General features: G+C 39.7%; 1 protein-coding gene across 5 annotated transcripts in view; it reads right to left on the bottom strand.

Moving 5' to 3' along the window:
• The window catches only part of exoc6b (exocyst complex component 6B), a 119690-nt gene that overhangs the window by 103916 nt on the left and 226 nt on the right, over positions 1-15548 (bottom strand). The window lies entirely within an intron of this gene.

Raw genomic sequence — 15548 nt, 5'->3', positions numbered from 1 at the left:
ACTTTTCACAACTGAAACTTGATCTTCGCCTTGAGCAAAGCTGCAATCTAAAAGCCCTCCAAGTCGGCAATAAAAATGCAGGAAAAGAAAAACTGTGAAAGGAACATGAAGCGAACGAAAAGTGCAGAAAGAGATTACAATGTTGAAGAGAGAAGAGAGGAGATAAACACTAAGGGTGTATTTAAATAGTCAAGAATAGTCAAATAGGGCCTTGAAAAACTTGTTTGTTTAGATTTTTATTTATTTTTACTAAGAAAAAAAAAAGCGTATGAACTGCACTACAAGAACACAAAGAAATGAGAAAAACAGCAAGTACAGGTCATAAAAGAAACTTGAGTAAATTATAAATGACAGTAGCATTCAAATACTTTGTGTTTTATTTTTTTTAAAAAAGGAAAATGGTCTGAATGTGCCTTTCACCTCGGGAGGGTGCTACGTGTTTCACACCTGGGTAAGACGCAGAGTACATTCAATGCTGCTGCCATTGCAGTATGATAACTGCAGATACTTCAGGAAAAAAAAGCCAGGCTAAATAAAGGGTAAAAATAGCACTAGTGATGTTTTTCCTGAGTGACACTCATTCAAAGTGTCAACATTTAATCTATGTCCACAGTCAACTAGCTTATCCTCTGACAGGCAGGAGCTCAACACAGTGCACAGTGATGTAGACAGTAAAACAACCGGACTTCTGAAAAGAATAGCATTTGCTAATACAACAAAAAAACAAATTCCACTACATTTTTATGTCTCAATTCCTTAATCATGTCCAAGTTCATAAAAAACGGGCCTTAGTCAATTTGATTTTTTCCGACTTTTGCTTAAAACCTTTAAGGGCAAAAAAATACAGCAGACACAGATGATACACTTGAACCACTTCATGTTACACTAACCTTTTTGTGTCTAGAGGCAAAGGTAGCACAACACTAAGTATATGAATGGCAACAGAAGCGGCATACATAGAAAACAGCAATACCATGTTAACTACTGGTTTGCTTTCCAAATAAAGTGTGTAATAGATAATTATCAATTGCAACTTGACAGAAGACAGGTAAACAGGCAAAATATTACAGTAAAACAAAAAAAAAAAAAAAACAAGATATGCGATAAACCCGCAGTCTGCAAACAAATGCTTGAATTAATATGAGTTACAGTTCCAAGCTAAGCACTGATGCATAGAAGAGTCTAGGAGGGGTTCAGCATGAAGATATGACATTAATTTTTACTACAGTTTTTTCTAAACAGTGGAGGCTAAAGATAAAATGTAAGAAGAAAAACTGATGAATAATTCATTGTGTGACTTTCACACATAAAAATCCACAAAATTAGACTGACTGCAGTGTTTCAAAGTAGTGATGTAATGTCATGGTGTTATTGCAAAGCTGTGACAAGAAAGAGTTTGCATGTTAATATGCAGTGACAAAATCACTTTGACAGTGACTTTTATAATCCCAAAAGCTACAGGTATCAGTATCGGCACTTAAACACAGAATCCATATCAGAAATGGGATCATCAATACTTCTGACTGACAACACAAAGTCATTTCTGATGCATGTATGCGCACCATTGAACACATCAGCAGTGTGACTTAACAAACAAAAGCAAAAAATGCTCAGAGAATCTGTAAAACTAGTATTTCTTGGAAAGGCAATAGTAGATTGTGTTACACCAGTTGGATTTCTTTCAAAGCTACTGGTTTCACCGATATATCACACACATCAGATAAGGCAACATACAGTGTAAAACATGCCAATGAGAGACCCATACCACAATGGCTGAGTCAGGCTTCTTTCAGTAATCACTTCTCTCCTACCATGTAGTCAGTCTCAGTCTGAGCTTATGTTAGTCTGTGTTGTTATCAAGGGGATGAACATTAAACGGACATAAAGAAGGAACCACTAGTCTCTTGATATGATAAAGCCTTTAGGCTTGAATTAGCCTTAAGCACAGCAACCCACAAGCCAGGCCAGCCCATCCACTAGACCTGCCTGCAACGGTCAGTCACGTTTCACAGCCTTTTGCTTCAAAGCCGAGAAATCTGTGGCCCAGCTGCTGAGTCCGACACTCAAATGTTGTGCAAGTGAATATGTATGTATGTATGTATGTATGTATGTATGTATGCATACAGTAGTGTTGGTGCTTTACTGCTTAAGGCCAACATATGCAATAGACAAGTCTTAAGGTAACTGTTGGCATTGTAAGTGTTGTGCTGTTAATACATATCTCTGATCTGTGACCGTGTGTGCACATGGGTGTTTAGAGACCTGTTACACAACATTCCTATTCGTCTACTTCCTACATTCTCACCACCTTTGAGCTACTAGAGCGGTCAGCACCGACTTAACTTCCTTTGGGATCAGTGTATAGGAATCTTGTGGTGAATAAAGAAAACAAAAAAAAATAGAATGTGACAGAAATAGCACAGAGGGCCTAAATTTAGAAGGTGTTCATGAATGTGAAAACATGCACAAGCAAGAAATCAACCATCAGAAAAACATGATGTATAATACTGGTAGACTAAACATTTTGCAAAAAGCTGCAGTCAACCAAAGCTTCGAGGTAACAGTAGAAGGTCTAAAAGAGGAAATTGCCTTAGCACGCGGCACTCACCAAACAGTGAAATCTGATCAATGCCGCAGCAGCCAGTCAGTCAGGCTAGAGCTGGCAGAGCCTTCAGTTCACTCAGTTCAAGTAACAGCAAGAGAGCAAGACCTGATATAAAGCTGTTGGCCTGAAACTAAGAGAGGTGGAAGCAATAAAAAAATGAACTGTGACAATGGAGGTGAGAAAAAAAAGCATTTGAAAGGAAAACCTAAAGAACAGCGATTCGATTAGATAAAATCAACTACTATTTGAGTAAAAGTATTAAAAATGAGCCACTATATCATTCATCATGCAGGTGGTTTATGTAGGATGGAACTGAGTATTATTTGATGAAAAAGGTTATGAAATTACAAGAACTGAAAACTAAAGTGGTTTATAAATCATTTTTTTTGCTTCTCTCCTCCTTCTTACTCAAGTCGTTATGTTACTTTCTTCATTTATCAGTTAACTTATGCCATTTGTTACTTCCACCTCTCAAGAATAAACATCAGCAAGTTCTCCCCACTTACAGCAGCAATCACATAATTCATTTCTTTTTCATGCAACAAACTACCTAGGTGGTTAATGATAAATCATGGCTCGTATTTTAACAGATCAGCACTGTCTTAATAAACAAATAATAAAGGGGTATCTTATCTGCAAAGTGCTGGTGTGGCTACAGGCATTCATGCCCACAAAGCAGGAGAACACATGATCAGTTGTCTAAAGATTGAGCAATTAAATAGACAAGCACAACCAGCTGTACGCCTTCTTGTTTGGAATAAAAATCTGTATAATAGTTGATTTTGATTCTTACTTTTAATTCACATGGATTTGCTTATTTTCTTCTGACTTTTCCAACTTCTCCCCTAATTTAGTCATATTCAGTTCCACCCACTAGTTAGGACTCTCCCAATTACAGAATACCATCTGCACTAGGAGGACAAAGGCCAACACAGGCGTCTTCCAAGACGTGTGAAGCCAGCCACCACATCTTTCCAGACAGCTTCTAACACAGCATCACAGGAAAGCTGAACACACTTTGGAGGAGAACGCTAACTGCCAGCTCCGTTACGTCAGCTAGCAGATGCCTGCACTACCTAGCATCTGACCTGATTTTGCTGTTGGGGGAGTGGGGGTAGACATGCTACTCAGCCAGAGGGAGCGAGGCCAATTGTGCCATCTTGGACACATGGACGGCTATAGCAGCTCATGATCTCCTAAAGAAAAGGCCAACGCTTACATGGATTTGCCACTGTGGAGTCCCACACAGATTTTTAAGCAGATTTATTTTTATCTAAGCATTGTATGAAGTATCAGTAGTTCCACTTTATTGATGCAACGAGTTAAACAACTTACTCATTCAGAACTTTTAATATGTTCAATTCTTTCTTTAAAACCAACTTTCTCTAAACAGAACTTTGCAAAAATATGAGGCTAACACAACTTTGTATTCTGTGAAGCTGTGACTATATGAATAATTTGTGTTCAATCCAATAAAAATTGGGTGCTAAGATACTACACTTAGTATTACCATCAGTCAAAATTCTGGTATTGTTACAACCCTATTGTCATCAGTTCATCTGTGTTACTTCCCTCATATGAAGCTCTTTAGAGAAAAATGGAATTTTTGAAAGTGAAACACAGCTTAGAAGGCTGCGTCTCTGAAAGGGACCTGAACTCAGTGGAAAGCAAATGGTCTTAACCCAATATCTGACTTATTCCCCCAAAACAATCACCATTTTTAGATGCAGACCCTGATAACATTATGGCTGATTTTAAATTGACCGTCAAATTGCCCAGTTCTGCCATATTTCAACTGCAGACATGCTAATACCCCTCCAGAGCTACAGTCCTCAAAAACAACAAAGAGTAAGGCCTTCATCTCATACTTGACCATGTGCCTTTGGCTTTGAGCAGTATTATGCCTGCTGCTCTTGTGGAACAGGAAGGTTTCTAAATTTTACAAACATTTATTCATGGTTTTATAAAAGTAAAAACAAAGCTGTTCAGTACTAAAAAAAAAAGAAATCAGTGCCAACATGGTACAAGACAGAAACCACATTTACTGGAAGACAACTTGCTATTCTGCTAATCTTTAGTATTAAAGAACAGGCTTTATTGGTCAATTATTACAAATACAACTGTTTCAATTTAAACCTGTACAGCAAGTATGCTGCAGCTACTTCTGAGACCAATGAACAACAATCTGTAATGCCTGCAATAGAAGAGCAGACAAGGACAGTAAAATAAATAGTATTCAACTGGTACCAGGCATAGCTTAACACTGTTCAAGCAACACAGGCGGGGGAGTGCTAGCAGATATGCTTGAGAAAGGATAAGGGTCAGAGAGCAAAACGGAGAGAGAATCCCCTTTAAGGGCCTGGGAACAGCTCTTGATGGTGGATGAGAGAATTCCACAAGGGGTAAGAGGGACCACAGAAGTAGGAGCAGACTGGTTACTTCAAAACAGCTTGACTTTTTTGAAAAATAAAAATTAAAAACCTCATAAAAACCTCAACACAAACTTAGCCAGATCAATTCCTGTGTGTGCCCAAGTGTGTTGTATAATTTGAAAAGCAAAAAGCAAAGCACTCAAAGTCCAAAATGCTTGCTTAATGGAGAGATTCAAACCTTTTTATTTTAGGCACTAAGTGCACTTAGTCTTTGGACAACAAACTGAACAAGCTGCTCACAGTGAAGTCAATTAGAGTTCTGGCAGATCAGCACAAAGCCAGTCGAAGCATTTCAAAACAACTAACAAGAGGGGGAAAGAGCTTTGTTAGGGGATTAAATACACTGCCCGAACAGCTTCACAGCTGAACAGATTCAAGGCAATTTAACAAACACAAGTCAGAAGTTGCTGGCTGTTTTTCTGCATCACTCATATCATGCTATTACTATACTGAAACTTGCCCAAAACAAAAACACTGGGCTAAAGGAAGTTATTAAGTCTATCACAGTCCTCATCTGGTAAAACACTACAGCCACCGATGAGAGAAAAGGAAAAAATCCATTGAAAATTATGCAAATCCAGTTTACTGTTAGCTGAAGTCAGGGCAGAACATGAAGAGGAAAAGTTTAACCATTGCTAAATTAGTCCAAAGCATTACAGCACAGCCATTAAAAAAAAAACTCAAGTGTGTGTATGTCAGCCATGGTGTATGAGTCAGATGGGTGTGGACCTAGCTGCTGTCTGTGGAACTTGTGGGGAGCTTGTCCTTCTATCTGCTCTTCTACATGTGAGCCTACTTTACTATACAGCCACAAGCAAAGCATACACTAGGCCTTACTAGTAAGAGAGTCCTCTTATTCAGGTAACCACTGGAAAATAACCACAGTAAACAGTTAAACTACAACTTTGAGGGTGTGAGTATTTTTTCCTTTCTTTTAAGTACTTTTCATTTATCTGTTTACACAAAATCATTGTGCATGTTTATTTTTGGTCTGTAATTAATCTAGACAGGAAAATGTAATTCTGAATGTCACACTAAATTTATCCCCCCTGAGGGCTGCAATATGCTAATATGCTTAATCAATCGCTAAATGTTTTATTACATCCTGCGACCATCCTGTCAAACCTCAGGTGTTCCAGATGAGTTTATGACCATTTTGATGAATCATCAAATGCATTGATTCAAATACCCCAGTGACCCTCAAACATGACCACATCTACAGAAATACAGTAGGACAAACCTCAACCATGCCACAACCTAGACTCTGTTTTTAAAATATCAATTACAATATAACAACACAAAATGACATTACAACCGCAGTCAAGAATTCTGTGCCCATCATGCAGCCCTGTTTATGAACATGAATCCAGGGGCCCGGCACACAAAAATCAATCAGTTTTGACAGGGCACCTTACTAAGTTTTAGCCTCACAAAAGACAAGAAACGCAACTGCAGTTAAGCTGTTTCATGATGGTGGTTAACAACCTTCTACTAACCCAGGTTAACACACTCAAACTATGTTATTTCTCGCGCATGATATTCAGACACAAGCTACTGCAATCACCATCCGTATTCATAATGATGTGTGCAAATGCCTGTTGAGACATCTGTACTGCCACTTTTGTCCAAAAACACACTTTATAACATTGTCTGGTTCGATCACCTGATGAAAATTTTCCAGCTTAAGTCTTATTGACACAGTGTTCCTTCTGACCCGTCTCAGTTCCCCATTCACAATCATGGGCTTGGCAGCGTAGTGAGAGCTATAAGACACTTCCTTCATCAGAGACTGTATTGTTTACAGGTTAATTGTTGAAGCACTGTTTGAAGGTTGCAGGTGCCTGGACTGGAAGCGGTAAGGAAAGGGAGGCCTAAGGAGGTGAGAGGTGAAGCAGGGCTCTGCAGAGTTCCACTCTTTATTACAGATCCAATAGACCTTACAAACTAATGAGAGGTTGTGTTACCAGTTCATGCATAAGGAGAACATTAGTAACAGGATAGCACCTTTCCAACAAGACAGTTCATAAAATGTCCACACAAGAGCTGCTAGTCAGGGGTTTCATGGATTGGCTTTCCATATACAAGCAGTTGCACCCAGTTGCTCTTAACCCTAACCCAAGACCACCCTGTTCAACTGCTGGGGCTTATTTTGGACTGTAACTCTTCGTTCCAATGCTACAGCATATAATCACATTCTAGGGAACTGTGTGCTTCCAACTTTGTTTGTGGCAACTAGGGCTGCAATAAACGACTAATCAGTAATCGATTATTCGGATTATGAATCACTACATTACCAAAATACTTTTATGTAGCTATTTGATTTTAAATTTAGCTGGAAGTTGTTTTATGCATTTGCTAACTCAGATTGAGGAAAATAAAGATGAATAACAAACAAGAATTCAGTTTTAATAAACTCTCCAGCTAATCCAAAAGATAAAAATAAAAGTCCAACGTATTTTTCGTCAAAATTTCTAACCAAGAATGTGCAAAGTACCAGCAATAAAATAAACTTTTACAAAAAGGTAAATAAAAAAAAAAATCTAAATGTTAAATGTAAACAGTGCAGTCTATGCTCTGTTCATTCTGCTGTCTGTCTACACTCTGCTCAAAGTAAATTTTACAATCGTAGGTGTTTATTGAAAAGGAAGAAATGCGGCATCTCTCCGTTCTACTCACCACTGCAGAGGAGGCGCGCTCTGATGGGAAAGTGGCGAATGTCTGCGGCGAACTTCTCTATATGCAGTTAAATTTGAACGATTTTGTGTGAACGCTTTATTTCAACAGTAACCCTTCATCAGCAACACTGTGTTCACGGAGAACTACCTGCTTAAACTGTTAATGAGTTACACAGGAAACTGTGTAAACGCTCTCCTCTGTTCCTCCAATCTAAACACACCAGCGGCCTCGATGCTAAGACGACACACCAAGGCGACAACGTAGCTTAACTAACCTAGCTGGTATTTAAAACTGTAAACGTCATCTGTAAAGTGAACAGGGTGGCTGTGAATAATAGTTACTTGCTCCTGTTCCAACTCCATTAACAACACCAGAGAACTTGCATTTCGAAAAAGAAAACGTTAGCTCGGCTCACAACATGAAGCAGGACAGCTTTTAACATTAACTAGTGAGCTCGCTAGCACAACTATCATCACATCCCAAACCACACACTTCTGCACTTCACACTACAATAATGAGTGCACTTCTAATGGTATGTGCCCAATTTCACACACTAATTTGTGTGCTAGTATGCGGATCAGGATAGGGCGTATCTTGCCAAGATGAATCTTCTTCATCCTGAGCCGACGAGTTTCCTCTTCAGATGCTCCTGGAGGGAGGATGTGCTCAAATGTCAGCCAAGCTCGGCTTTGCAAACAGCACAACTGGCTGCTTTTTTCTTCCCTGAGTTAAGCTCTCACACTTTTGAGGTTTTTGTTCTTGAGGCAGCCACCGCGCTGTTAAGTCTCTAGTGAGCGGTAATGTCAAAACGTACCTAGAGAGCGCGAGAAAGATGCACAATGACGTCACCAACTACTCAACTACTAAATTAGTTGCCAACTAATCTGGCCGTCGATTTTAGTCGACTAAGTTCAATAATCGTTGCAGCCTTGGTGGCAACAAAACACTCCTGTTACAGCATTAAAATGCACTTGTGCATAAAGCAAGGTCCATATACCACTGGTGATTTTAGCGTGGAAGAACTGATGGTTTTGGACAGAGCCCTGACCTCAACCCCATCCAACACCTCTGGGATGAATTTAAAACACCAACTGTGTGCCAGACCTCTTGTGTAAGCCTAGATTGCTGATATCGCATATGTCTTCCATAAGCACAGAAGACTAAAAAAAAAACCTTACATTTTATATAATGTTCTGCAAGCATCCTGACCAATCACAGATCCTCTTTAGGTATTTGGTGGAATCAGGGCCTTCATACAAATCATTTTGGTCAAAATAACACAGGCCAGATTCACCATGTTTTCATTCTTACAAGGCTTATTATAACATGACAATATAATTGCTATGTTGATATTTTGTCTATACCACAGCCCTGTAATTTATAATAAAGACCAGAATATGCTGTAAACAACCACCTTTAATTGCTCCCTCCATCTTTATTTTTAATGAAACAGGTCCTTCACAATTCTTCCATCACTTCCAAAAATATCAACATAAAAAACTAGAAATGTTGAATTATCAAAAGGTCTCTTCTAGTTCCAGTTGCTCTTCTGCCTCCACTGTTCTTGAAGATGGTGCTCTCATAGGAATCTTGCTAAGTGTTTTAAACGGCTCGTCCTAAATTCTTTGGCCACACACAGCAGAAGGAAAATGGCACATCCCTATCCGGAGCAGTTTCTACCGCTTCCAACCCTTGCACATACTCCTTCCCACTATTGGAACAAAGCGTTCCAGCTTTGGTGTCCCCCCTTTCCCTCCTGAGATTGTTTGAAATGGTTGATCATACCACAAACACACTGGGCATATACAACAATGGGCACAGAGCCCACTGCAATAAGGGCATCCTGTCACAGGGGGCTGAAATCCCTGTAACATCAAACCATCTTTGACCTCATTCATTAAACTTAGTAACCTCATTCATTGAAAAGGTTGATGGCGCAGAAGACGACAACTACAGAGTTTTCAAAGAAGAAAACAACTATGAAGAAGAGGACGACGACAATTAAGACAAAGAAAAATGAAGTAGAAGGGCTCTCCATTGTAGTTGTAATTTAATAACTAACAGATCAGCTTGGCGATTAATTGAGTAATCTGAAAATACTTTATTGGAAAAACTTGTAGTTAAACTAGAAATTCTTTAAAAAAAAAAAGTAATTACAAAAATATAAACCACTTTGCAGCAAAAACAGATCTAAATGTGTGACCACAAAAGATTGACTTTCAGGTTTGCAGTTTTTTCATTTTACACAGGCAACGGCATAACTCATCACAACTTTTACCAACTATTCAGTGTGTGATTGAGACAGGGTATATGAGAAGGTGATGATTCTGGGCAGTGGTGTGTAGCATGTCGCACCTCGGTCCACCACCTTGGCAGGCCAAATGGAATCTGATCAGCCTCCCACTGCAACTCTCATGTTCTTACCACTTGGACATAGTAGCATGTGTATAAACACACAGAGCTTAGAACAGTGGTCTCCAGCCATGGTCCTGGAGATGTACATTTCTGCACAATCAAGTTCTAACCATAATCTGTCACACCTGCTCCAGCTAATTAACTTCTTCTGACATCCCTGATCGCCTGGATCAGTTTCCTTTGTATTAGGTAAAGTAGATGGACATGCTGTTAGATACAGGTTTGAACTAAACTCTGCAGGAATGTAGATCTCCAGGAGGGTCGGTGACCACTGGCTTAGAGCTACAGCGTATCACAAACTCTCTCTGACACACACACACACACACACAAAAATCAATCAGCCCTCTTCTGGGACTTACTCCTCAGCCTCCCCATGCAGACACACAGTCTGAGAGAAGCTTCTAGAGAGTACGGAAATGCTGTGCTGTTAGGGAGTGGCATGTTGACTCAAATCCTACTAATGCACAGTGTTTACTTAAATGAGGTATGTTGCCCAATGAGAAAACCCTAGCAGCCTACATAGACTTAACGAAACCAAATACAGTCATCATATTCAAAAGTATATTTAACCAAAATCACAGCCAAATGAAAAAAAGCAACATCAACAGCATCAAAAGCATCATCTCCACGTCAGTGTGTCTTATGCTAAAAGCTTAAGCAGCAGGAATGCCATTACAAGCTGTGACATGCACACTTTCCAAGACACTCCACTTTGTGAACACTTAGGTGAGAACTCATTTGCACAACAATAAAAACATAAAATACCAAGTATTGATTTCATAATTGACTTAATTAATTAGATTCTGGTGGATTTCATGGCTGTTTCGTCTCTTCAAACGATGGACACAAAATCGACGTGCGTGCTTAACGTGCCTCTTGCTCAATAAACTTCTGACTGCTCCAAGACAGCAGTGAGTTTTACATGGATATGCTTTACATGTTCCAAATAAATAAGCATTTTCAGTCATTACATATGTCTGTGCGTATGTTTTGGTAAACCCAGAAAGACAGTAGAAAATGTACTCTACTGTAGTCCAATGCCCAATAATACTCCATGGTTTTAACAGTAAAAGAGAATTAATGTACATATTTAATATTATTTACTACGCTTTTGTAAAATGAAATTAGCTCTCTTTCCCAACATGGATATTATAACCTTTAAAACATGATCAGCATTACTGCATTAATTCAAAAGCATAAACAAAACATCAAATAAAATAAATAAATAAATAAACACTCATTACACGATTAGTCATCAAAATAATCTTTTAAATATTTGACATAATCAACACTGACAGACCTTCTCCTAACACCACCTCACCTACATGGGGTAAAGAAAAACAGTCCAGGATGAGTCTGTGAACATACTGGAAAGAGAGACAGTAGACTGGGAGAGCTGACTCACCGACACCAACTACAGATCACCCACTCCGTTTTAAAGCTCTCTCCAATACACACATCTGCCTCCAACATTTTCAGGCCTCTTCAACAGAAGCAACTGAATACAGAAAACCACACAGACACTTTGAGTCAGCTCCTGTCACTTACTCCAGAATTGCATTAGGGTGTTAAATGAGAGTGTGAGCGTGCGTATTTTAGTGTCTAGGACTATGTGGGCCAAAGTGTTTAAGGAAAAGACAAAAAACAAAGCAGGAGACATTACATACTAGGAGGGAACAATGGCGAACTTCTCGGGACAAACATGGCATCAAATAAGCTGAAATGGTGTGCCGTATCACTGACTGCATTGTACACTGGGAGCATAAACAAACACATGACGAACAACATCCTGATGTACAGCAATGCTGCTAACACAGAGCCGTGATAAACATGGGCAAAGTCTTACAACAGCTACAATCAGCAAAACAAGCTGCATGTAAAGACACACAGAGATCTATAACCAAAGCCACAAGGTATTTTACAAAGCAAGGGTTCTCAGTAAAAATAGATAACAAGACTAAAGTACGAATTGACCCTTCCATGTTTCACCCACAGATGCTTTCTTTCATAGCAACCGTTGCAGGGCTCTGCAAGCTTTGACATGTTGGTAAAAAATTCCCATTCATCCCAATCTAGTGAAAACTGTAAGGATTATTTGTTTGTTTGTTTTTAAGTGACTATATTTGAGTTTCCATTTAAAACACTGCTACCCAGCTTGTACAACATTGCTAATCGAAACTAGGCAGGTTTGAAATTTTCCACCTTGCTAATGCTCAAAAAAAATCTATACCGATACTGTAAAACTACACTGACTACTAATGTGCTCATATAAACACATATGATACATCATTGTCTCTTCATAGCAAGAGGGAAATTAAACAGTCACATGCTCAGCCTACTTGTTGCAGCTGTTCCTGTGCTCCGGTTTGTTCTCCATCACCCTTTGTGTGTTTTAATGTCCACGGTAACAAACACGTAATGTGTTTGTACAGAACGACAATGCGCTTATAATGTGTTGGCTGCACTTATGCCATTTGCATCTGCCTACTTGCATTGAGCAGGTTACTGGCCCAATCAAGCACACATACAAAATAAACATCATCTGCCGCTGAAAAAGCAGGCTAAATGTAGATATTTCTACAAGAATTTGAATCGTCATCAGGTTAAAACATTTTTTTTTTTTGCCAGTGTTCTGTAAAGCTTGTCCAACCTCACTACATTTGTTTGCGAAAGAATGTGTTCATAGTGCAGAACATGAACTGGTGAACAGTCCACCCCTTGACTTGTTAATCTAAGCCTTAGATGAGGCCTGACTATCTGGCTTAGTAAGAAATCCTGCTTTAGGAAATATCCCCTAGTTCTCCAATGTCCCCTGTACTACCAGTGTGAGCCACCTCTCAAGAACATCACTCCGAGACTAAATCTGTAAATGAGAACAGCAGCTAAACCTAAAGCTAATCTCAGCAGCCAACAGCTGAGAGTCGACACATGCTCATACACAGCAAGCTTAGCTGTATATAGTTTAGCACAGCTCAAACTTAGAAGGGCTTGTATAGGAGGTGTGCAGGTCCCTCCCTTCAGAACAGACAGAAGAGTCTAAAAATAAAAGAAATACAGAACAAACAGAGAACAAGGCACAAAAAGACAGACACTACAGAAATCAAGAGGGAGGGGCTAAAGCAGTCAATCCGAGTAAACTCTCCACAAGATAGAACAAAAAACTGGATCACGCTTTTTTTTTGGTCACTCTTGGGCAACACTGGGGCTGAACAATGAACTATTTTTATATACTGAACTTGCCATTTAAAAAAGTGCAGTTTTCATATCACAATGGCTGAAATTTTAATTAGCTATATCCTATTATTCAACACTGGGGGAAATTTAGCTTAATAACACAGAACTTGTATGCTGGCAGCCTGGCACACTACATTAGGCATTCAGGCCTCAAGTCTGAAAACATGAATGTGCTGATCATCTTTAAAACACCATAACAATATTGATCAGATAAGCTGTACTGTGCAGCTCTAGGCAGCACAAATGTGATCTGGCATGTGAAAGTAATGTGAACAGCTCATTACTTTAAGCATAAATACAGACTATGCCTAGATTATCAGAAAATGAATGGGAACATCTGATAATGCGATCCAATGTTTTGGGACGGTCAGTTTCAACACTGATACAGTGAGCACAAATGTCAAGTCTTCATGCTATAAACAAATAGCAGAGGGACGCAACTTGACTATCACCTCACTGCACATGAGCCACTCCACATCAGCAAGTGAGAAAATGAGGCCTTTATCAGCACGTACCACACACACGGCCATACAGATACCAGCCCTTTCAACACACTCCCTGAAACTAAAATTAGCGACAACTTCCCACCAATGTATGAATATTATATTGTGCCATTGTTTGTACCATTCACTTACACAAAGAACCATAAGTTGCTTGGCAACAAAAGTTGGCGTAACCAGGTGAAAACATTCATACCGTGCCAACCTAGACAGCCGCTAGGTAAAGAGAACAAGACCCATACAGTTCCAGAGCTGCAGCCTGAATATTTAACAAAAAGTATGGCGTATTGAACATACGTGCAGATATGTCTAGTGCTGAGCAGTACTGATATATATGTATATGAATAGGTAAAATAATGTGAACTTTAGATTAGCATAGATATCAGATAACATTCAACTTTGCATTAATGAAGTAGATGAGCATGTGCTTCACAAGCCTGGTACTTCATAATGATTACAAACATGACACAGCTTGTTTTGACTGGACTGCACTAAAGGAAATCAAACATAATCGTTAAACAGACAGAAAACACATTTCCTGAAAGGAAACCTGCTATTTATTTAGTATGTTTCACTGTTTATTCAAAACAATCTGAAACACCCATCCCAGCAATTCTACAAAATGAACTCAAAAAACTAAAGAAACCACTTCACACACCACTATTTTATGGCCATTACGTCCCACATAAAGTTATTCACCTATCAAGTCGCTCACTGTGCTGGTCACAGTACACCAGTGGACATATATGGCTCAGCACTAATCTACACAAGATGGACATTGTAACATGCACCTAGTGACCGAGCTGCATTAGTCATCGTGCTCATTTAAATCAGATGGAGAAAGCAACACGGCAGACCTCCCCATGCTTCAGTCTGCAACCCCTGCCTTTGCACAGCGTTAAGATGTGCATTGAGCTACCGCGTAACCGAGTAATTCTGTCCAAGGCCAGCCAAAAGCGGACACACGAAAGACAAAAAAGTTGCCAAAATATTAGGCGTTCAATCGTGCTCTGCCGTACAGACAGACAGCACTCCCAGCGCTACATCGGCGGCCCAGCGTTGTCACAGGAGTGGACAGTAAAGACCAGTAAGGCTAGAAAATAAAAAGGAAGAACAAATCACTGAAGACTCGTTAGAGCCGGTTACGTTGTTGTGAGAACATAATACACGCGTGGTAGTTAATACACTGATACGAACACAGTCTGTTCAGCCAAAGAAGTGCAAAAAACGCCAACTAATTTCGAGGCGCATCCCGAAACATTAGCTAACTTCGCTAACGCGGTAAGGCAGCGATAGTTGGGAAGTTGGGAAACCAAACGCTTGCTCAACATTTGCTCCGGCGGCGACAGTCTTTACAAAGACTAAACTCATCGGTGGCTCTGGGTGAGAGATAAGAGTGTCGTGTTAAATGTTCATTTAATCCTAACTCTCTGGTGGTTCTGCAGACCGACTAGCAAAGGCGTGTGTTATAAACACTAAAAGCCGAGTGTCTGTCTCTGGGTTAAGTTAAATGCTAAGATAGCTAGCTAACTACTTAGCACGCTAGCTGGATGACAAGTTAGGGGAGACTGTTTGGAAGTCTCTCCTAAGAGTTGCTGAGAAGAGAGGAGAGGGAGAGACAGCAGAGGACTCCCTCTCTTCACTCGGTAAATCCTCCAGCTGAGCACACACAATGTCCGAGCCGTT

The sequence above is a fragment of the Pygocentrus nattereri genome, chromosome 2, assembly GCF_015220715.1.
Source record: "Pygocentrus nattereri isolate fPygNat1 chromosome 2, fPygNat1.pri, whole genome shotgun sequence".
NCBI lineage: Eukaryota > Metazoa > Chordata > Actinopteri > Characiformes > Serrasalmidae > Pygocentrus > Pygocentrus nattereri.
This window is presented reverse-complemented; position numbering and strand designations above follow the sequence as displayed.